The sequence below is a fragment of the Python bivittatus genome, unplaced genomic scaffold, assembly GCF_059951505.1.
Source record: "Python bivittatus isolate LINGU-HERP-01145 unplaced genomic scaffold, Pbiv_v1 ctg000330_np1212, whole genome shotgun sequence".
NCBI lineage: Eukaryota > Metazoa > Chordata > Lepidosauria > Squamata > Pythonidae > Python > Python bivittatus.
In genome coordinates, this window is record NW_028277058.1 from 14,548,776 (window position 1) to 14,570,945 (window position 22,170).

The 22,170-nt window shown below is 35.6% G+C and overlaps 1 protein-coding gene across 2 annotated transcripts in view; it reads left to right on the forward strand.

Moving 5' to 3' along the window:
- Positions 1–22,170, forward strand: part of CNTN1 (contactin 1) — a 159,939-nt gene that overhangs the window by 45,343 nt on the left and 92,426 nt on the right. The window contains exon 1 of one of the 2 annotated variants that reach the window (XM_088141735.1): positions 21,221–21,371. The exons of the other annotated variant lie outside the window; for it this stretch is intronic. The gene's annotated coding sequence lies outside the window, so the exon portion shown is untranslated. Of the gene's footprint in view, positions 1–21,220; positions 21,372–22,170 lie in introns of those variants that run through there. 2 annotated transcript variants of the gene reach the window in all.

Sequence of the window (22,170 nt, forward strand, 5' to 3'; positions counted from 1 at the left end):
GATATAATGTATGTTCGCCTTTTATCTTGTATGTAATTGTAAAGGTATTAGAGAATGAACCAGGATTGACTAAGGCATAAAAAAAATGGGAACCCTATTAATTTTTGTAAAGTATCTTCTTAAAGTCATACCTGATGCATTTTTATAGAATTCATAAGTGTATCACTGATACTCATTTAGTGTATTTATGTGATGAATAAGTTATTAATCAAGTATGTTATCTCTAAGGAACTTCATGAACATATGAATTTCTGAAGGGGAACTGATGAAAGTAAGAGAGAGAATAGAGCAGCGTAGTCTTACTTTCTGTGAATATTACTTGTTATGATGTAATTGTTAAGTAGTTCTATTCTGAGATGTGGAAAGGAAAACACAATTGTGCAATAATACACACATACAAACACACACACACATAAGAAAATATGACATGGGCTAAATTGATAGATTTTTCCCTCCTAAAAACAATTATTTCAGAGATTATTAACCCCATTTTTGCTATTGTACAAAAAAATCCCACTGGTGTGACCTTTACATTGTAAATTTAATCTTTTTCCTTTGGTAATCATTAGAGTATAATTTTTTTAGATGTTTTAGCAATAAATTGTCACAACATGAATAGGATGTTTATGGGGGAAACTACTTTAGCTTTACAGGAACTATGCTGTAAGGTGCTATTTTGCAAATAGGGTGGAATTGTTTAAATGTACTATATGTATTAATAATTATAATATCTATGGACAAAGCATACAGATGCTGCCATATGAGTCCCAACATCTGACACAATTACCAAAGCAATTTGCAGTTTGCTGCCCATGCCCAAGCAGAGGAAAATCAGCTGCTGAACAGTTCATATATGAGGAATTAGTACTGTTAGTTGTTCCAATAACTTTTATATTTATCTGATACTTTAGGAGAAAATAGGGTAGGGTGGACTGGTTTATAATTTAGAAAACGTAAATTGTGGTTAATGGAATTTCTGAACTTCATACAGCTGAAACAGAGGAGAAAACAGGACCCAATGATTTCAGTTAATTTAATATTCAAAATACAACAACAAAAACAACACACATATTTCAAATTAGAATCACAGAATGGAAAAGTTGGAAAAGATCTTGCAGATCATCCTAAATTAATTACTAGAGCATTCCCAATAGATAACTATCCAGACACTGTTTAAATTGTGGAGTCCTTGGGGTTCTCTGAGCTTGGTTCTTTTCTTGCAAACGTTTCATTACCCGGCTAGGTAACATCTTCAGTGCACTGAAGATGTTACCTAGCCGGGTAATGAAACGTTTGCAAGAAAAGAACCAAGCTCAGAGGACCCCAAGGACTCCACAATTCAACCCTGAGCTACACATATTCACCTCTATTTGTACTGTTTAAATTCTTCCAGCAAAGGAAAGATCACCTCTTGCCTCTGAGAAGTCTGTTTCATTGTTCTTAACAATGAAATATTGTATTCATTTGAAAGTACTTCCTTATATTCATTTGAAATAGCAGCTATAGTTATTTTGAATGAATGGTCCTACAGACATGCATATTTTAACAGAAAATGAGATGGTTAAATATTTTAAAGCCAATAATAGTTTTGAGTTGATGCTAAACAACATGTGGAAAATTCAGTTATCCCCACCAACCATTTTATTACTAACAGGGTGCTAATAAGTGAAAAATTAATTGTCTCTGCCTGTCTACTGCCATTTAGAGTTTTCTGAGAGATTTCTAAATGAGATTAACATCTTCATTTTACTCCAATTTATAAACATCTGAGAGCCTGGTAATTCTGTTACAAGATACAAAATCCAGGGAAATCTGTATTTCGAAAGTGTTTCTAAAATTTGCTTTACTCTGAATTTTACTCAGGAAATCAATTATTTCAAAAAGTATATTTGCTATAAGAGGCTATTGTCTTCTGCTTTATGTGAGATGACCTCTCCTGGTATGGTGGGCTTCTCTTCCTATCCTGGCCCTTGCATCATTCCACATATGTCCAATGTCTGCTCAATGGGATCTCCAGTCCTGTAAGGAAAAATGGGACTGTTGGAGTGATAATAAGAAAATCTGTTCCTCTGGCAGCCCATGTATACTTTTTCATACAGACACTTGAATCTTTTTACCCTGGAAAAAGATGCTCTTGATGCTAATGATGCTAATGATGCTAATGACATATTTCAGCCAGGTAGCAACATGACTTTCAAAATAAAGTTAAAAGAAAACCATGCTAGTGATTAAGATAAACATTATACCTGTTCCTGAACATTTCCATGAAATTCTCCTAATCTCCCAGCTATTTTTTACATCTTACTTCCAATAATGAAATGCTGGGGAAAAATATAGGAAAAAAAAATAGTCTAGATGATTGCAATTTCCATGTGTCACATGCATGCATATATACCCAGTGCATCTCATCTTATGATAAAAGGGTGTTTACAAAATAACAAAGTAAAACTACACTATGTGTAACAATAAAAAGGTAGTGTGCATGTGTGTTTATAATACTACATTATGTCCCATATTGTCTGTGATTCTCCTATGTTAGTAAAACATATGCTTTAATCTAATTTATTTGGTGATGTGATTGTAAGCAGAGAAGAAGAAAATCCTATAGCAAGTGAAATATGAGTATAGAAGCTCCAAGAATTGACATCATAGAATTAAAAGATTACAAGCGTAACTGGCAACAAGACAAGCACTCAGTGAATGTGGGGGCAACGTTTTGACTATTTCTCTTTTCTTATATATGTTCAAGTATATTTGTTCAAGTTAGCTTGTGAAAGACTTTTCATTTTAAGAATCTTTCTTCTTTAAGGCTCAGCAAGTACTCTAGCATATTAATTCTGGAACACAAATACCCAATTTAATATATTTATCACGTATTAGCTCATATACTAAAAGTATCTAGTAAGCTTAAAATTTACATACTGTATTATTGAACTGAAGAAACTCTAACTCGTCCAGTGGCCATGCTGGCTGTGAATGATAGGAGTTGTATTTAAAATACAGTAAATGGACGTTTCAGAATTGGGAAAGGTTGGTACAGAACTAATAACAGGTCATTAAATCGGATTCAGTAGTGTTTGCTGCGTAGAGATATAGCTTGCCAGAGCAGGAATGTTAATTATGTCAATAACTTAGCACTGAGCTTGAGAAGTACAAGAGTGAAAGACAGTAAAGTCTTTGGAAAGGCAAGAGAAGAAACCTAGAATTTAAATTATGCAGTGTGTAAGAAAAGTCTGGGTCTTGTGCTGACAAGCAATCAAATAGCTAATGAAGCTTTATGAGTTCCTAAATGAAAAGGAAGATATAAATCTAATTAATTAATTCTGGTTGTAATATACTGTAGATGCTAATCTTCATGGAATGCCACAGAGCTTGGCCATTTCTCCACTGCTGTTTAATTTTTACATGAAACCACTGGGAGAGGTTATTAGTCAGCATGGGGTGAGGTATCTTCAATATGTAGAATATATCCAGTTACACATCTCCACCTCTGGCTGAACAGAGGATATGACTGAAGTATCAGCCTTGAGATGTAGATCAGACTAAGAAATCAACTCCACATTAAGATTAAAACTATTTTTTATTAAGATTGGCTATAATAACAGAATCTTGCAAGGCGGTTTATGGTTTACTTCTCCCCCTTCTTATATGAATGTGAAGGAGGTTCTGGAGGTTCTCCTGAACTTACGGCTCCTGCTGCAAGTGCAGGTGGAGGCTATGTCCAGAAGAACCTTTGCACGATATTACCTTATGTCCCAGTTGCAGCCATTTCTAAATTGGGAAGTTTTGTGTAGAGTCACTCATGCCCTTGTCACCTCATGGCTAGACTATTGCAGTTTGTTCTACATGGGATTGCCCTGTGGGCTATTCAGAAGCTTCCACTGGTACAGCATGCAACCCTTGGGGTATATGGAAATTTGCCCATGTAATATTGCTACTTTGGGAGCTGCTGCCATTTAGTTTCCTAGTGAAATTCAAGATATTCAGATAATGGTTTTTGTTGTCACCTTCAAAGCCTTCATAGTTTAGGATTGAGACCACCTTCTCCAGATTGAATTTGTGTGCCCTATGGGATTGAGAAGAAAAGACTTGTTGAGGCTGCATTCTCTAAGGCAATGCCATCTGCAATGACCCTGGGAACAAGGGATGACTCCCCATTCTTTGGAACATCCTAGCCCTGGAGAAGATCTGGCTTTTTCCAGGAATCTCTTAAACTATATAATTGGCTATACAATTTTACCATTGATCAATGTATGGTAACAGCAGTAGATGCAGTAGCAGCTTCAAAATATTTTTAAGTCTCTGAAAAGCTCCAAGATATTTTCAGTCAAAAAAGCAAAGTGAAGTAGTTTATGATCATTTTCCAGGACTGGGAAGTCTTTTATTGATTGGTTGCTATGTAGATGGACCTTTCAAAAGTTTAGGAATCTTTAAAATGCAATCTTGGAAAAAGCGTAAATGAAATATGAAAAATATCTGTTTTTAAACACTAGATTGTTGTTGCAGTGTTTGTACCAGTCAGTACAGAGAAAACAATTGTGTCTTATTCCTCTCAAGATAGAGGAATTACTCCTCTTCTTCAGCTACTGCTGTTTTCGATGTTTTTCTTGAATCATATAATAAAGTGTTTATTCATGTAAAAGTCGTTTTTATTATAGCAGAGAATGTTATGTTTGTATAACATTGTTATATGTACATTCTCATGAGATCACTTGGATGAATGCTAACCTTATCTCCAAAAAGTCTGATTTGTCTGAAATTGTTGGTACTGGACAACTGAGGAGAAGGAAAGATAAAATATGCTAGGAGAGGTTATAAAAGCCCTCTATAACTACCTGAATAGAAAAGCATAAGAGAAAATCCCTCTTTCTTAAAAAAATCACAAAAGGTCACAAGAATTCCAATTTTGGAATATTCATTCAGGTGAATTTTGTTGGAGTAACTTTGAACACATAGTGCATACATATAAAATGTTATGTTGAATTTCTTGTTATTGATTTTATATTAAATTCGATGCTTGGCTGCTTTGAGGATTTTTATCATCTCCTTACCTCCACCCCATGATGGAACTTTGTACTACTTTCTCATGCAAAATTGCTACAGCTTCAGGAAAAAGTTAATACATGAAGCTTTATTTGAAAATTCCTTTTGACTTGACTATGTTTAATTGGTTTGGTTATCTTTAGGATCTGATAGCTGAACAGCTGTTCCCTGCATATTTATTTTGGCTTTCCTTTATAGTAATTGCTTTAGCTTATTAACATGAACTTGAGCTGTTTTCTATCGCATTTTCAACAAGCACCTGTCTACAATTGCATTTTCCCCCAGAACAGGATTGCAAAGATAGATCCATAGCTAGATGCAGCTTTGCAGCAGCAATTATAATCAAGGAGCTTTTAATCCTTTCTGACTTTAATTCTTTGATATCAAGCAGCAATAGACTGATTAAAATTTTCTTCAAATACATTCTCCAGTGCCTGTATTACAGAGACATTCATACTAGGCTGATCTTACCATTATTACATAAATACCCTGGGCACACAGGACAATTCTGTATCTCCCTGCTGCTTTCAGATACCAACCCTGCTACAACATATAACTTTGCCAGGTTCTGCACAGCAGCAATTAAAATTTGTCAGATGATGACCTGTGCCATCAACTAGTCTTAATGAGAATCTAGTTCATCATACTAGAGTGCTCGGTAATTTGATATAGTCTGCAACATACTAACCTTTATGGCCCCCTATACCCATCTAATGCTCCTACCCCTCCTTTTAGCTTTTTTTATTTTTTTTAGATATATGCTTTCTGCTTTATATCTTTTAGCTTTTTATTATTAATTAATTAATTAATTTTATATGTTTCCTAATTGACTGTACCCCAGCCTCCTTATGCTGGTCTTTGACAGTAATAAAGATTTGATTTGATTCTTACAAATACAGTACATTCTTTAGTACAATTTTTGTTTGCAGATTATCTGATTAAGCTTCACCATAACCTGATAACTGAACAGTGAATATTCTAGAGATGTGATTGACCTTGAACCAGAAGCCCCGATTCAAGTCTCAACCAGACCACAAAGGTCTCTGAGCAACGCAGATTCTTTCTTAGCTCAGTCTTCTTCATTGGACAATTGTTGTGGACATAAAATAAAGAGAGATTGAAACTCTGCAGTGTGGAATATAGATGCAATAATAAATATGTCTAGTATGCCATATATAGTCTCAACTCTGAACTAATTTTCATCAAAACAAATCTAAAATTATTGTTTTCTGAAATAGGATTTGTTGCTATTCTTTTCAGTACATATCCATTTGGATATCTGTTGACATTTTGGGTTTGTTCACTAATTATTTGATTATCAAAGTATGAGGTTAAACAAGAATGGAAAAATATTTTTCATGCATCTCACTGTAACCATCTTCAATAATAATATAATCACAGCCAAATATTGTTGCCATTTTTTAAATTTAAAATTCATTTTTCAGGAAAATAAATAGTAAAAAAGGCAAACATTAAATAAAGGAGGAAGCCTGAATCAATGTAAACTACGAAAATATTATTATTGCCATGTCAGTTTGGGTTTTTGATATGCTACCCTTTGCCCTCCAAAAGTAGGAAGTCTATGTTAGAACAATTATTTTTTACTTTTATTATAAAATGTTAAAATAGTTATTTTTTAAAACACTGCAAAGCACTCTACAGCACTATTACATTTGTTGGTAACTTACAAAGTCATAAGTGGTTAGGGCCCAAAATACTTCATGGAATACCTTTTGGCAGCCCCTCCTCCCTCATTTTCAGGATTTCAGTTGTTTTTGCCTTTTGAAGAAGCACTATGTTTTACTGAAAGCAGATTAACAGCCAATTACAAAAATTGATCCACTTTAACCTTAAAGAACTCTGAACCATTCTACCTCTGAACCATGTTCTCCTTGCTTTCTCCTAGCCAATTCAAATCTCATTTTATGTTTCCCAACCCTGCCCCCATCCTGGCTATAAAATCTCTGATAAGAAGACAAAGCACTGTAGACAAACTTCCTTTCTTCCTGGCGCCCTGATACCATTTCTGATATATTCAGCTTGGCTTTCAAGAACTGGGCCAGGGAGAACAATGTTTGTGTGGCAAGGACTTCTCAGCTGTGGAACAGTGGAACTCCTATGGAATTTGTAGATATGTTGGGCATTAACCATTGTGAGTAGTCTAATTTGCCAATTGCTTAAGACACATCTCTTATTATAGGCTTTTAGTCCCAATGCTATTCACCATTGTTGATTTTATATATGTTACACCCATAGAGACATTCTCTCTGGAACTCTAAGGATTAGAGTTCCTCTGTTACACTCCCAATCTTCCAGAAAGAAGTCAAAACTGACCCAACAAATTTAGCATCCCAGGTATAATCAGTAAACTGTGTGTTAAACATCTTTACTGGAACTTTGGATATGCAGTAATTTGAATCTGAAGCAGAAAAAGAGCTTTGGAGAGAATCTAGACTCTCTTACTACACCTGTCACTGCCTCCTTAAAGAAGATGTGCCTTTTCCTGGGCTCACATGTCAGCTATGTACATTGTCAAAGGAAAATAGGTGTTTGAGGAGGTGTTGAAGTGATAACAGGGTATCCAACTTTGTTGCACCCTGTCAGTGCCTTCTTTACTGTGTATTTTCCTAGGACTAGGTGGCTAATGTGGAAGTCCAGAAAAAGCAGCTTTTTTAAAGGTGTTGACAGGTGCAGCAACCTGTGCACGTGCCCCTAAAGTACCTTTTCCACTTTGGATCCAAATAGCTGCATATTACTGGAAAATGACTGGCTGATTCAGGAAAAGGTATTGGAGTAGGGTTCAGGCCACTGTATTAACCATTATGTCAGGTTACATCATGTTAGTGAAAAAGTATTTTAGTTATCCAAGCAGGATTCTATATGGCCCTTTCCAGACTGAATAATTCCCTTGCTCCTAAATTATCTTGAAAAGTTCTCCTTCCATAAACTTCTGAAAAAGTGTCTATATCTCTGCTACAGACATAGCTGTTTGGGAGTGAATGGCTTAAGTTTTTGATTGCCATATATAATTTTATCCACAACTTGGAAAAGTTAATCGACCTCAGCACATGCTTGGGAATGTTACTGTTATACTGGGTCCTTTTATTTCTTATACTGTATAAGTATTGTTGACAGCTGGTCTCTGTAAATAAAGTTTACAAATTACAAATACATTCTATTATATTATGGTTCAGTGGTTTGTTTTAAAAGTTGGTACTTTTCAGATTTTTTTTTACTTCTCCAATCTTTACAAATGACTCTGAGAGCATTACACGAGGGATCTATATGCATTATAGAAAAATGTAGTAAATGCTTTATTAATAATAGAGCAATAATCTTCACCTTTGTGGATGTTTAGGTTTTGTTTTTATTTTGTTTTTAAGGTTTTCCTCTCATTGCTCCTAATGGCAGAGAAATACATTATTTCAGCTTCAGTACTGATGGCTTCTCTGGGGACAACTGAAGCATAGCTCCCTTTGCTTACTAGAAGCAAGGGGTATGGAAAGTAGGATTAGGACTTCTGTTCTCTTCTTCAAAAGAAACACTTGAAACACTGTCTCTGCCCTCACAGAGGGAGAATTGAAAGATTGGGTAAATCATGTGGTCCATCGTACATGATGGACCACAGGATCACATCTCAACAGATCAAGTTAAAAGAAGAAGAAAGCTGAATCTGAATCTCTTTGTTCTCATTGTGTTGCACTCATCACTTTCATACATGTGTAAAAGCTTCCTTATGTCCTGTATATAGATACATAGAGGCACACATATGTACCTTTTGCAATAAGTAGAGCTAAGCAAAACACAGAAAAGAAATAAGGTAAGAATTAGATAGTAAAGATAGTAAAGGCATAAGATAATACAAAGATAATAAATATTGCTAAACCTAATTTGAACCACTACCTTTTACACTGCTCCATCTCTTTCTGTCTTTGCAAACCATCCTTGCTTCATATATTGCCTTTTGTTTTTTAAACTTCTCATCAACTCCATCCAGCTATGACTTTCTCTGTCCCCTTCCCCCATTTGTTCTTCCCTTAAATATTCATTTTGAGAGTTAATGTTCATTCATTTTTTGTTTTAACACACACGCCCTTCTTAATCAATATATTCTACTACATTTTACTGCATTTGTGTTACCTTTATGATTTTCCTGACACAAATACCTCTTACTTTCATATAACACTCTTATATACCCCTTTTTTCCCCTATTTCTGGCAAAAAAACCTTTGTCTGAAGACAAAGGAAGGAAAATTGCTGGAGGATCACTTGGGAAAGGAACAAGGAGGATGAATATCAGGAAAAGAGAGAAAGCAAGATTTTTGGCAATATGGAGGCTGGAAACAGCCCCTTAAGTCTTGGTGAGCTAGTTTCTAGGAAAAGTAGAAAACTAAGCAATGCTAACAGAAGGATCCATGGTAGGACTAAAGCTGAACACCTTTGGGAGTAGAAACAAAGAAGATGCAACTCAGAGCAAAGACAATCTTCAAAGACCAGAGAATTAAGCCTGCTTCAGGTAGTGAGGAGACAGAGAATCTAGGTGGACAGAGTGAAGCCTGAGGCACATGCAAAGAGCCCATTATCCACCAATGTTATGACCCTCCTCTGGTTGTCTACTAACAAAACCTTTTTTAAAAATTTCCATAAAAAGTGCTGTGTGTTTTCTCTGCCTTAATAATCTTTACTGTTTTTCTGCATGGCTGGATCAAGACCCTCTACTGAAATAAATGGAAATATGTCTCAGGAATGGTGTATGATTTGACTCCTCCTCCCAGACTTTTTCTGCTATAGGTTTTTATTTCCTCTTCATGGCATACTCAGTTAAACATGAATTAATTATTGAAAGTATTGTTTTAAGAGAATTATACACAAAACGCCAATGATATGAGTTGTTAAAGTTCTAAGTGTTTCAAGGACATAACATTTAGGCTTTTCTCCAGAAAACCACTTAAATACAATTTTAGAAGAACACCGTGTGTTCTCTATATCTATATACATTTTCTATGTTAAAAAAAAATACTTAAGCAGTTAAGACTTGAAGTGATGGTGATGTATTTTAAATCAGGAGCTAAATGCTATGTGTAAATTATTATTGAGTTTTCCAAAGCAGCTGCTTTAAATAATGATCTTGGGTGCCTCTAGACAACCAGCTTCCACAGCTGCCAGTAAAACCTCAGTGAGAAGCCATTTTGTAGTTTCTCCTGAATGGATTTTCCTGGTAAAGAAAAAGAGAGAACAATAGTGACAAAACAAAGGAGAGTTACAAATGGAAGACAAAAATATTATATTCCCCATAAAATTTTATGAATGATTGCACATTAAAGATTTGTTTAAAAATATGGGTATAAGGAGGAAGCCTGTGACTCCTTAAAGTTTTATCAAGTTTTATCATAAAGCAAACTTACCTATTCTTGTCACATAACCACTCCTTGTAATTAATTACAGCCAGGCTATCTAGTGGACAAAATGGTAATATAACCTTATAGTAATTGGTGGGTACCTTAGTTTATATCTTAATCCTTGTGGGCCAAATGGCCATTAAATAGGTGTAACCTGTGTATCATTTTAAGTACATATATGATCCTTCCAAATGATAAGGAATGTTTTGCCACATGTCTGATACAGATACATGAAAGTATATATTTCACTTCTCGGAATGCAAAATGCTTCTCCTGAAATTTCTTTGGTTGCAAGTACAGCTCCAGAAGCCTGGTACCTTTATCCCTTTCATGCTATTGACCGTTGGTGGTAGAAAGAGAAAAGTAGAGGCAGCAAGCTGGCCAGTTCATCTGTTCCTTTCTTTGTTCTGCTCAGCTTTCCCCTGATTCTAGAAAAATATCCTTCAGCTTTCCATTCAGCCTCTTTCCTATAGGAAACATTGCTTTTCTTGCATTCTTCTTTTTTTGCCATCCTGAGGATGGAAAGTTTAGTGGCGCTGGTTTTATATCATAGCATGCTACTTCCTTAATAAACATTTTGTCCTTTTGACTTCACAAATGTGTCTCTTAATAGTCTAAGTTGATTCTATGCTCAAACGTATGCTTGCTAACTACAAATTTTAATGAACTGGAAGACTCCAGCAAGAGTTTTCCTTACACTTCTGTCTCATAAACTAGCTGACAGTGAAACACAAATATAAGAGATTAATTTCCTTGATAGCACAACCTAGAATCACTTCCTCTCCCTCTAGAGAATGTAATGGGCTTTCACTTTTTATTGGATACTTTTATATCCTGCCATTCATGTGAGACAGAGATACACAACTTGCAGACCCCAATATCTTGAGGGGAGGTCACTTGAGCCCCTCCAAAATCTCTGCTGAATTACAATGTTAATGAAATTGTTAAATGATTGGGGAATAATCGTATTCACTGTTTTAATTAAGTTAATTGTAGTTTAGTGTATATTAAATACAGCTTCATTTTACTTTTACCCCATTCATATTTATATATTGTTGGTGTTTAATTTTATATGATTGAGGAGAAGGAGTTGGTTTAGGGTTTGTTTCATATGTTGCACACAGCCCAAAGTTGCACTGTTTGAGTTGGGTGGACTTATACATCTTATCAATTAATCAGTAAATAAATAGATAAAATCTATTTCTGTGACCATGCCCTATTCACTGTTTGGTGTGCAGCTCTTGACAATGCTAATCAATGCCAGGGGTAGGTCTCAGGCCAGAAAGATTTATGTACCCCTCTCAAGGTAGTACATATGGAGAATTTTTCTGATTATATCCTGTCCTCAAAAAGATTTTGGTCTGAAGTTACCCAGAACGATTGACCCAAAACATTTGACCAGAAGACCCAAAAATCAGATTTGTGTCAACATAAGAAGTCCAATATTTTGTTATGTTCTTTGCACAGTTTAGTTTTAAACTGTGGAGTCCCTGGGGTTCTCTGAGCTTGGTTCTTTTCTTGCAAATGTTTCGTTACCCGGCTAGGTAACATCTAATATGGGCTGGGGTTTGCTCTCTATTTGTGTGCTGTGGTCTGTCTTGCCAGTGCTGGTAAACGGTATTTAAACTGTATATATCCTTGATAATGCTTATTGAGCTAATCTGCCATGCCTGTGATTAGAGATACTGTTATGTTAATTTTAATTTGGCTTTTCATTTTTACAACCTTAAACTTCCTTTGTTTTGTGACTGCTTTATATGAAAATATCTATGTACTGACATGCACATTTCTTCTGTCATATCTTCCTTTAAAAGTAGATAGAATATGTATTTTATGAGCAGTTTTTGCAAGTAATATGATTTTGCATATTGTTTTAACTAACATATCCATTTCTATCCACATTTGTATTGGATAAATGTATTAACTGTTAACACTTATATAAAAGTAATTAAATAATTGTAATGTTAATATCACTATAATTTAAAAATAAGGAAATTGCAAAAAAAAAAAAAAAGGATATTGACTGGGACTCCCCACTTTGGAAGGAACAGAATGGATCCATATAATCCACTTTCTCTGGACCCTCTACAACTTCAGAGAGACTACCTTCTCTAAAACTTTTCATCAGAAGAGAAGGTTAAAGACCAGGCAGAAGTTGTCTAACATGGTTAGATCAAGAGATGGTTCTTTAAGTTGAGATGTAGCACTTGAAAAAGATGGTGGGTTTTAATGGGGGGGCTATGTAACATCAAGATCTGAATAAATAATAAGCATTTTTAACAGCAAAGTGTTTAGTCAACCTGTTAGAGAAGCTTGAAAGAAGATATTCTGGCTCATCCTTCCTAGAGGGGTACAGATCATCTTGAGCAGTGTTCCCAGATGGCAGAAGGAAGGAGGAGTACTGATGCTTCACCCTTGTTATCAGCACAGCACTGTATTTGGTCATGGTCATTTCTCATCTTTCCCTGTCATTGCTCTAGGAATCATTTCTGACACTTCATTTCCCAGAGTTTTGTGGTAAACCATGGAATTCTTTGAATTTGGAGATGAGGAGAAGCTCCTTAGGAAAAGTCCAGCACTATTGTAGCCTTCTTATTTCAGAGATAAACAAAGGGTGTGTTAGAACAGCCCATGGTATGAATAAAAAAAATGCATCAGAAACCTTAAAAAGTGGGTTATGGATGTCATGCTATGTTTTTAGATCAAAATAATAGCCATTAAGACTAGCATCAGCATCCAGATTTTTAACAGATTCAGCTACAATCCAAGAAATAAGTCCTAAAGTATTATTGGAAAAATTGGTATCTTATCTGTTTGCAGCTGGGACTCTACAATTTTCCAGTCTCATTGTAGTTTTCTTTGGAAATATACTGCCGAAGGGCTTCTGTACATATGGAGAACCCCACGTTTGACTTTTTCATTCTAATTTATACATTCACCCAGAATTTAAATGTCAATGTATTTGTACTTTTATGAGTATATTTCTACCATTTGTTGTTCAGGGTCTGCAGGAGTGAGGATGGGATACAATATATGCATTTTAAATTTGGATGTAGGATGTTTAGTATGGATGTTTAAATGTAAGAAAGGCCATTCAACATGAAAATGGAAGATGGAATTCCCTTAAAACCAAGGTCCAAGTTTCTTAGCTGAAGTGAAAGCACAAAATAGGCTCTTTTCCAAGTCCTAAGAAGCACACTGCTAGTTATAGTGCCGGAAGGACACCCTGAGAATTACAGTCTTCAGATATTCCAAAAGCGATTGATTCTACTTCCCCTGAAGGAGCAGGTGTGCAAATTCTGCTGGAACAGCAAATGGAACCCATGGCCAGGGAAATCCTTTGGCCAGCTCCATTTGATCTCCCTGTTATGACCTTTCCTGGAACAGGAGGTGCTGAAGTGACAGTGACTCGTCTCATCTCCCAGTAGTGTACTGAAATATGCTCTATATGGTGCTGCCCCTGAAGATAACCCAGAAGCTACAACTGGCTCAGACCTTTGCTGCCTTCCTGTTCCTGATGCCAAACAGTTCAGCTGAATTACATCTATGTTTGTAATGGGCTATGAGAATGACCTGGGAGACAGGAGAAGGAGCTGCGGCCTAGACAACAGTCAGACAAGAGATATCTCAGCCCCCAGATGGAATGGGGGTGGAGAAAGCATCTCAGAAGGACCCTCCCTAGCTCTCTGGAAAGTAAGGGCAAGAGGGAGAAGGGCTTCAGACTTGCAAGATTCTGTTACTGTAAGGTAGTGTTAGTACTCATGGTTTTGGTTTCTTGTCTGGACTACCTTGAAAGGCTGACAATATTGCAGGAGCTTACTAATTGCAGGTTGGCTTCTGGGCCAATTCAAGGTGTTGACCGTTATCTATAAAATCCTTTACGACTCATTACCTTTGGGATCACCTGTTCTAGGTAGAATCTGCCCATCCAATATATGCTGGTTGGGAGGGGTGCTGAGGGTATTTGCCATCCCAAGAGATCAGGAAGCAAAGGCCTACCTTTTCTATAGCAACCCTCTCACTCTGGAGCAGCTTACTCCTCAAGGTAAGGATGGCCCTCACGCTGCTGATATTTGGGAGAACTGTGGTACTTTTCTGCAGGGCTTTCAGTGTGGAGAATTCCAATAAAGCAGATAGCCATGATAATTTTTAATTGTGAGCTTTATGTTGTTGTGTTTTACAATCGTTGGATGTTTTGAGTAGGTAGCATATACATAACTGTATGAACTATGTACTCAAAGGTGAAGTTACAGAAAGGCAATCCTGATGAAATGAAGTTGGGACATTTTATTTATTTATTATTAGATTTATAACCTTTTATTTTGTACAATTCAAGGGAGGGTAGATAATGTTCCCATTTCCTATTTTCCCCACAACAACAACCCTGTGAGGTGACTTGGGCTGAGGGAAAGAGACTAGCCCAAGTCACCCATCCAACTTTCATGCCTAAGTGAGGGCCAGTCTTCTAGTTTCTAGTCCAGCACCTTAACCACTACACCAGACTGGCTCTCGCGACATGAAGAATTGGAAGCAATTGAACAACAACAATATAAGTGAATGGTGCCGGAATGACACAATTTCTTTAAAAATCCACCCTATTAAATTTGAGGCGGTGTGTTTCTTTCCCCTTAAATAAACTGCTTGGTTGGGACACCGAGCTTGCTAGAACAAAGAACAATAATGAGCAAAAACAAAGTAGTGTGCATTCGTTCAGTAGCCTGAGTGAACAAAACATCCTTTCAGTGCTGTTGAAATTCTGATAGATAAGACAGCAAGTTCTAAATGTGCTAATTCATTGCTATTCACTTGGAAAGATGTGCCATTGTCCTGAGAAACCTTGATTGTAAGCACAAACATCCCAGTGAGATCAACAGAAATGTTGTGGTCTGTAGCCAGAATTCAGACATGGTTTGTGAAATTCTAAGTGGTCTTAGGAGAAGATATAGAGAAATACTGAATGTAAGTATAAAAATATTACTTTTCCAGTGCAAATAACCTTTGGATAAATGTTTTATTTCATATTTCAGATGGAATGTGATTAATATTTTAGGCAGATCCATTAGGGTCTGCCTAAAATATTGATCGAATTCTGTATGAAAAACATCTTTGTGCAGGGAAAGAATTAAAACTATTATTAAAATGTAGAATGAATCTGCATTCTCTTTCTCACTGTATGCACATATGCTGTAATTGGCCATGACACCACATTTTGTACACATAGTATAGGGTTCTGAAACTTTTTCAGGCACCAAGTATCTATACAAGAAACATACTGTATATAAGTCATTACAACCATAGAAAAGGGGCCTGCCCTGTCACCCTTAATTTTTGTTCTTTTTCCCATTGTTCACAGTTTCACTCACAAAGGGACTAGACTGGAAAATCCTTCTCTTACAGCTGTCTAGCCTTACTTGCCCAGTGCCAGTGGGTCCCCATTCTAGCTGAAATGAAGGAAACAAAGACAGACAGACAGACACTCAATTACAGAAAGTCCCATAGCAATGCTGTGAAAGATCTGGAACCCTTTGAAAGGCAGCTGAGTTTGCCCTAATGTGAAGCCTGAGATGCAGAAGCTAAGGGGAATTGAGAGGGATCAGATTCTGTGGGATCTCTCATTTCAACCCTGCTGACAGAGCTTGGCAGTGGCTCTCTGCGATGGATACAAGGACAAGGCAGACAACAATGTTCCAAGCAGCTCCCTAATTCCTGTGCCAGGAAGCTATTTTTCCAGTACTCACTGGATGTCTAATCAAAAGCTCATTGTGTCTAGTAGGAATCACTTCTACACTGATACAGGTTTCACTTGAATGGTTTATTTAATTTTTATATTCATTTTTGACATTCTTTTGTAGCCATTGCTTCAACCTGCTTTGGTGAATTGTTTCTTCTTCCTCTTCTGTCTTTACATCATGTGGTTCAGTGTAATTTATTTTGTTAATCTAAGTGCCATTTAAAATGAGGTTTCCTGGGATATTCTGGCGTATTTGATAATCTGAAGTATCCCTGAATATTTTAAAGGATTCAGACTCCTTTCTGTACAATTTCTGGAAGCTTAGTAATTTTGCCGTTTTTCTGGTGCTGGTCTTTCTCTTTTGGATGTAGATGGCATAATGATGCAACAGGTTTATGGAGTTATCACTGTTTATGACAAATACTTATTTAAATCATTCAATAATATATAGGGAGCATGTATAGGGAATATTTTCATATAACAAGCCAACTGTAATTGGTTGTAATATTATATCAGCAATATTATATCAACCTTCAAGGACTAATCTTTGCAGACATAGAGGTACAGCTGATACAAAATGCTTGGAGAATTGCCACAGAGGCATTCTGCACTGGATCAAGCAGCCTTTCCGTTAAATGTATAGCTCCTTTTTAAAAGCCACCAAAGTGACTGAATATCACTTTATCTTGTGGTAAAGAATTCCAGAGTTAAATTATGCACCATGTGAAGAAATGTTTTATTTTGTCTATTCTCTTTCCACTCAGCTTAATTTCTGGTTTATCTGGACAATTAGGTTCTTTTTAATGTTTCCTTGTCTTAAATGTGAGGCTCCCAGAGTTCTGGTGGCTTCCAAACCTAATAAACGAACAAACAAACAAATAGTGGTTTTCCACTTCTACACTCTTTCCAGGAAGAAAATGCAAGTAAATTATTGGTATGCTTGTGTAAAACAAACTGGTTTGTAAAGGCATATGATATTCAAAAAGGAAGACATGCAGACAAGGGCTATTTTTTAAAAAAAGGAAGATGCAAGTTATTTTTGTTTTTGTCATAATAAAGTAATCATATATTCTGTCAGGGTGCCCACCCTTTGGAATATCATTCCCCCAGAGATTAGATTGGTCTCGATCCTGTTGGCCTATTGCAAAGACATGGTTCTGTCACCGGCCCTGAGGATCTGGAGGTATGGCGGAGTCTGTGCAATGGTTGTGCTGATTTATTATTGGCGAGTTTGCTTTTACCCTGATTGCAGATCACAGGTGTGTTGTTTTCTCTTTGCTTTTTAAGTTTTGTATGCTGTTTTAATTATTGTTAGCTGCTCATGAACTTGAGATGGCCATATAAATTGAGATACTAAATAAATAAATGGATAGATAGGTAAAATATTCTTCAATTAAACTAGAAGCCCTATCTTTATGTAAAAACTAAACTGAGAGGTGGACAACAATGAACAACACTGTATAATTTTTTTTTCTGTTATTATTCTGAACTTCTAATAGTGATAATCAGAGTTTATGGTTCAGGATTATGTGTGATACTGGCCACTATGTATTATTTAAGAAACTGTGTTTAAAGCAACTATAATGTATTGCAAACAATAAAAACAGCCTGTGTGTCAAAATCAATGTTTTGGCATTTGAAAACTGCAACAGATGTATAGTTTGTAAGATACTTCACATGTGTTATACTGGCTTCAGCTGACAGGAAGCAATTGATGTTATAGTGAATTTCCTTGATAAGAATAAGATGCTTTTTAAAATGTATCAAGAATCCAAAAGATAATGCTTAATTGATACTCATTAGACTGTGAAATAAATATCTTTTTGTAGGCAATTAATGAAATAACACTGAAAGTCAGGCTGCTTTAAATATTTATGCACTAAAAATAATTTCTCTAAATACTGCATGTGTTTTACATTCAGTTTAAGTATTTTACATTGAAGAAAACCAGTGTATCCTATTGATTTGAGTTGGAATGGGTTCTTCCGTTAACCACAGAAAAGGGCATTCATACAACTTTTTCATTATGCAGTACTTTATATGCTTTGTGTTTTTTTATTGGCAAGAGACTAGTGAGTTTCAGTTTAATAGCATTTATCTAAAGGGTTTTTAAGGGAAAAACTGCCATTGCCAGAAGCAAAATATAAATCTAAGATTTATCTTTTGAGAGAGAAGAGATTTAGGAGAAGACAAAGAAATAGCAATATTTAAAAATGGAAGTTGGCTATTACATGAATGTGGATGTCCAGTAAGTTGACCAATGAAAATCACAAAATGATTAGCCTTAACAACTGCCATGGACTAAACTGTTGATTATCCTATAAGTAATCAGCATCCTATCTCCTCTATGCTAAGGACTGATATCCCAGAACCTTTGTGTGGCTTACACATATTGATGTTGAGGAGGAAGAGGAGAAGGAGGACTTGGAAACAATAACAGAAAACCCAAAATGGTCTAGTGGACAGTGGGGCCACTTCGTGCCATATGGGGCAAGGCTAAGCCTTTTCACAGCTTCTTTGTTTTCTGCACAAAGCCTCCATGCACCAGATTCGAGGTGTTGAAAAACAAAAATGGAACAACAGAAAAACAGCTTCAGGACTAGCTCCTTTTTATGGCCGCTTCTGCATCATGCTTTTTTCCTTGAAGGGTTACTGGCACCCGTATGTTAATAATTTGTCCAGGTTTAGACAAAATACTGGAGTGTGGTTAAGTTAAGACAATTTGTAACTATACAGATTGGCATAATTACAGATTGCAGTTATAATGCTTTATCTGAACCATATTTGATTCATGGCCTGGATTGGACATGGAACATGCAACCACAATTTGCTTTAATGTATTCTATAACCTTGTACTGTAGGTTTAGCTTTAGCTTTTATAGGCATGTTGTATTTATCTCTATTATTTTATTTATTTAAACATTCTTACCATTTCTGAATTAAAGTGCATTTTAAGCAAGTCCAAATATAAGGTAGCAGACAGTCTGTGCTTAATGCATTAAAGTTTTAAGGAACTATGCATTTGACTGAAGCCCAAGATCCATTGCAAGCCATAATGTAATTTTTTAATGCTAAACAGTATGAAAAAGATCAACTGGACCATTGGTTTAAATGGCTCTATTGTATATATGATTAAATCTGGATATCAGATTTTTATTACAGTAAGTGAAATTCCCCATCTCATGCTTCCATGTGCTGGGATTAGTATAAACTGTCTTCCATGTTCTAATAGATACTTGATGAAACTGAAAAACGAAGGATATTCTTTCTATTTATATTCAAGAGGAGAAGGAAGATAAATCTTTTTTAAAGAGGGTTTTCAGTGAAAAAAAGTATAAACCCTTGAGTTTGTTTTGAAAGAATATTTGCATGGAAAGAAATCTTTACCTTTGGGAAAAAAGAGAACATAAGTGTGGCATGAAGAAGGCTGATTAGCTACAGAATTATTCCAGTACTTTTTCAACTAGAAATGACATTCCTAATTATGGTGAGAAGTCTCATTTCCTGTTGGGAAGCAGCTTTCTCTTCCTTCATGAATTAGGAAGCAGAAGAAAGTACAAATCACTTCTCCATGGTAGTTTCCTGTTGAGAAATGGGATTTTGGATGCTCTGATTAATGCTGGAAAATAATTGTAACAGATATTTACTCACATTTTACATAATTTGTAGCTATTGTTAATTAATGTCTTAAGATATAATGATGCTTTCATGTGTGACTATAAAGATTTGTTGACAAAGTCCTTGAATTGTCCTTTAAAATATTTTATGATTAAAGACATGTGGAGCTCATTGGAACAGGCTGAGACATTAAAGTTTATTTGTCACAAAGAACCTAATGTTAGTTTTGAGGATTAAATCAGTTCTGTTTTTGATGTCATTGTTAGAACAACTTGTGACATTTCTGCAAAGATCCTTCTCTCCCCCCCCCCTTTATTCATTGGTATATTGGATTCAATTTTAAGAGAAGCAACTATTTAATATTTAGTCCAGTTAAATGGTTTTCATTTATGAAGCATATTTTCAAAAATGTCTGAATTTCCATTTGAAAAGTTGTATTAGGAAGAATATATGTTCTAAAATTATTTCTATTTCAAAATTTATTTATTTGATTTATATCCCATTTTATAAAATTCTGGACTAGTTAGGAACACTAGGAGTAGATTAAATCCGTCATGGGCAACTCTCATTAATTGCTGTCAATTTGAGAAGGATATTGAATTTTAGATTATTTCATTTTAAGAGTTGTGATTTTCAAGACATTTTCAACCTATTATTGATCCTACAGTATAGTAATACAAATTATAATATATTTAAAATGATTAAAGTAGAAAACAAAATCTGTTATCCTAGTGTTATGATTTTAGTAAAATACTATCCTGTTGCAGTTAGGGGATGATGTTTTTATTTGATAGAAATGGGCATAAATAATCTAGCAGAGTTGATAATACATATTTAGAATAAATTGTGAAAAGAAAACAGAGTAGTTGACAAAGCATTTTTTCCATCCAAAAATAAGGGCAGGAGCATAAAATATGTGGGAAGAAATATAGCTGTATCATGCTATGCATGTTGGCATTACAATTCAGTGCTGCGGGGAGAGAAAACTTAGATCTGCATCTGATGTAGGCTGGAACAACTGTTTGCTGCAGTGAGTCAGTGTCTCTTCTTGATTATTTTAGTGATCCGATCAATATATTTCCATTACGGACTGCAATGCTAGCGGCAGGAAGTATATTGATTATTTTAATGCATGCATTATGCATTTTCTTGCTTTGGTATTGAAACTGAATAATCTGGATCTCATTATTATGGGATGATCTTTTGCAGAAAGCGACTGCAGTCAAATCAGGCCAGAGCTGTGTGGGGCTGCCTTTTTAAAGAAGATAAATCCTTGAGTTTATCGTGCTCAGAACAGCTGATTTAAAAACGTTGTAGCCATCTAGAAAGCTAGTTTCCTGCCGCCTAGCCTGTTTTCCCCAGAAGATTGGCTGAGAGATGATAACAGCTGTGCTTTGCTCTGAGGTCACAGCTTGAAATCTCAAGTCATCTCATCTCCCTGTTCCCTCTTTCTCTTTTAATTTGCTTTCTGCCACAGGAGAGAATATTTGAAATTTATTGGTGCAACTCTCTGCCTTTCAAAGCATTTATTTAAGATATTTGTTATGGACAAAAAGACAAAAGGAAATTCTTCACCTAAGGTAAATATGTTTTTGTTTTTACCCCTTATATGGCAATTTAGGAAGACAAGATGGAGTTGAGAGAAGCTTATGGTGATGCAAACGCTGTTGCATTTACCTCAATCAAATTTCTGTGATGAGAAGGAAAAATCAGCTTTTAAAGAGGGTGTGGGACTGATACAATTTCTGGGCATTACTTATGTAGCAGGCTTCTGAAGAGTGGTCACAGTGAGGGAGGCTGCTTGCTTCTTTTTGAAATACTGTTTTTAGTAAGTTTGATCTTTTATTGATGATGTCTGATAGGAAGGGGGTATAGTAGAATTAGTCTGATAGGAAAGATTGTCTACACATTATCAATACCAACAATGATACTAATGTTACATAGACTTGATGACTACACTGCTTTATTTTCATGCTTTTAGTATGGACACTGGGTAAACCATCACCATCTATTGTTAAAAATGTTTGCATTGCTTGAGTTTCTCAAGTGGGCAAAGAGTCTGAATGATAGAACCTAGGAAGCATATATGGTTGTTCTGAATTGTAATAATTTAGAATGAACAATATATGTATGTAACCACTGGATAGGCATATCATTCTTGAAAAACAATATGAAATACTTTGGCAAAAAACGTAGATGATAACTGTAGTGCCACAGTGTATTGTTTTACTACATAGGGGTGAGGAATTAGTATAACTGTTCATATTGCTCTTCAAAACAAGGAGTCAAAAGCAGCAGAAGATGGATACTGTGAAAAAGATCCATTTATTTTCTATTTAGCTGAATGTTTATGATTTGTGGAAGAATGATTTATATGCA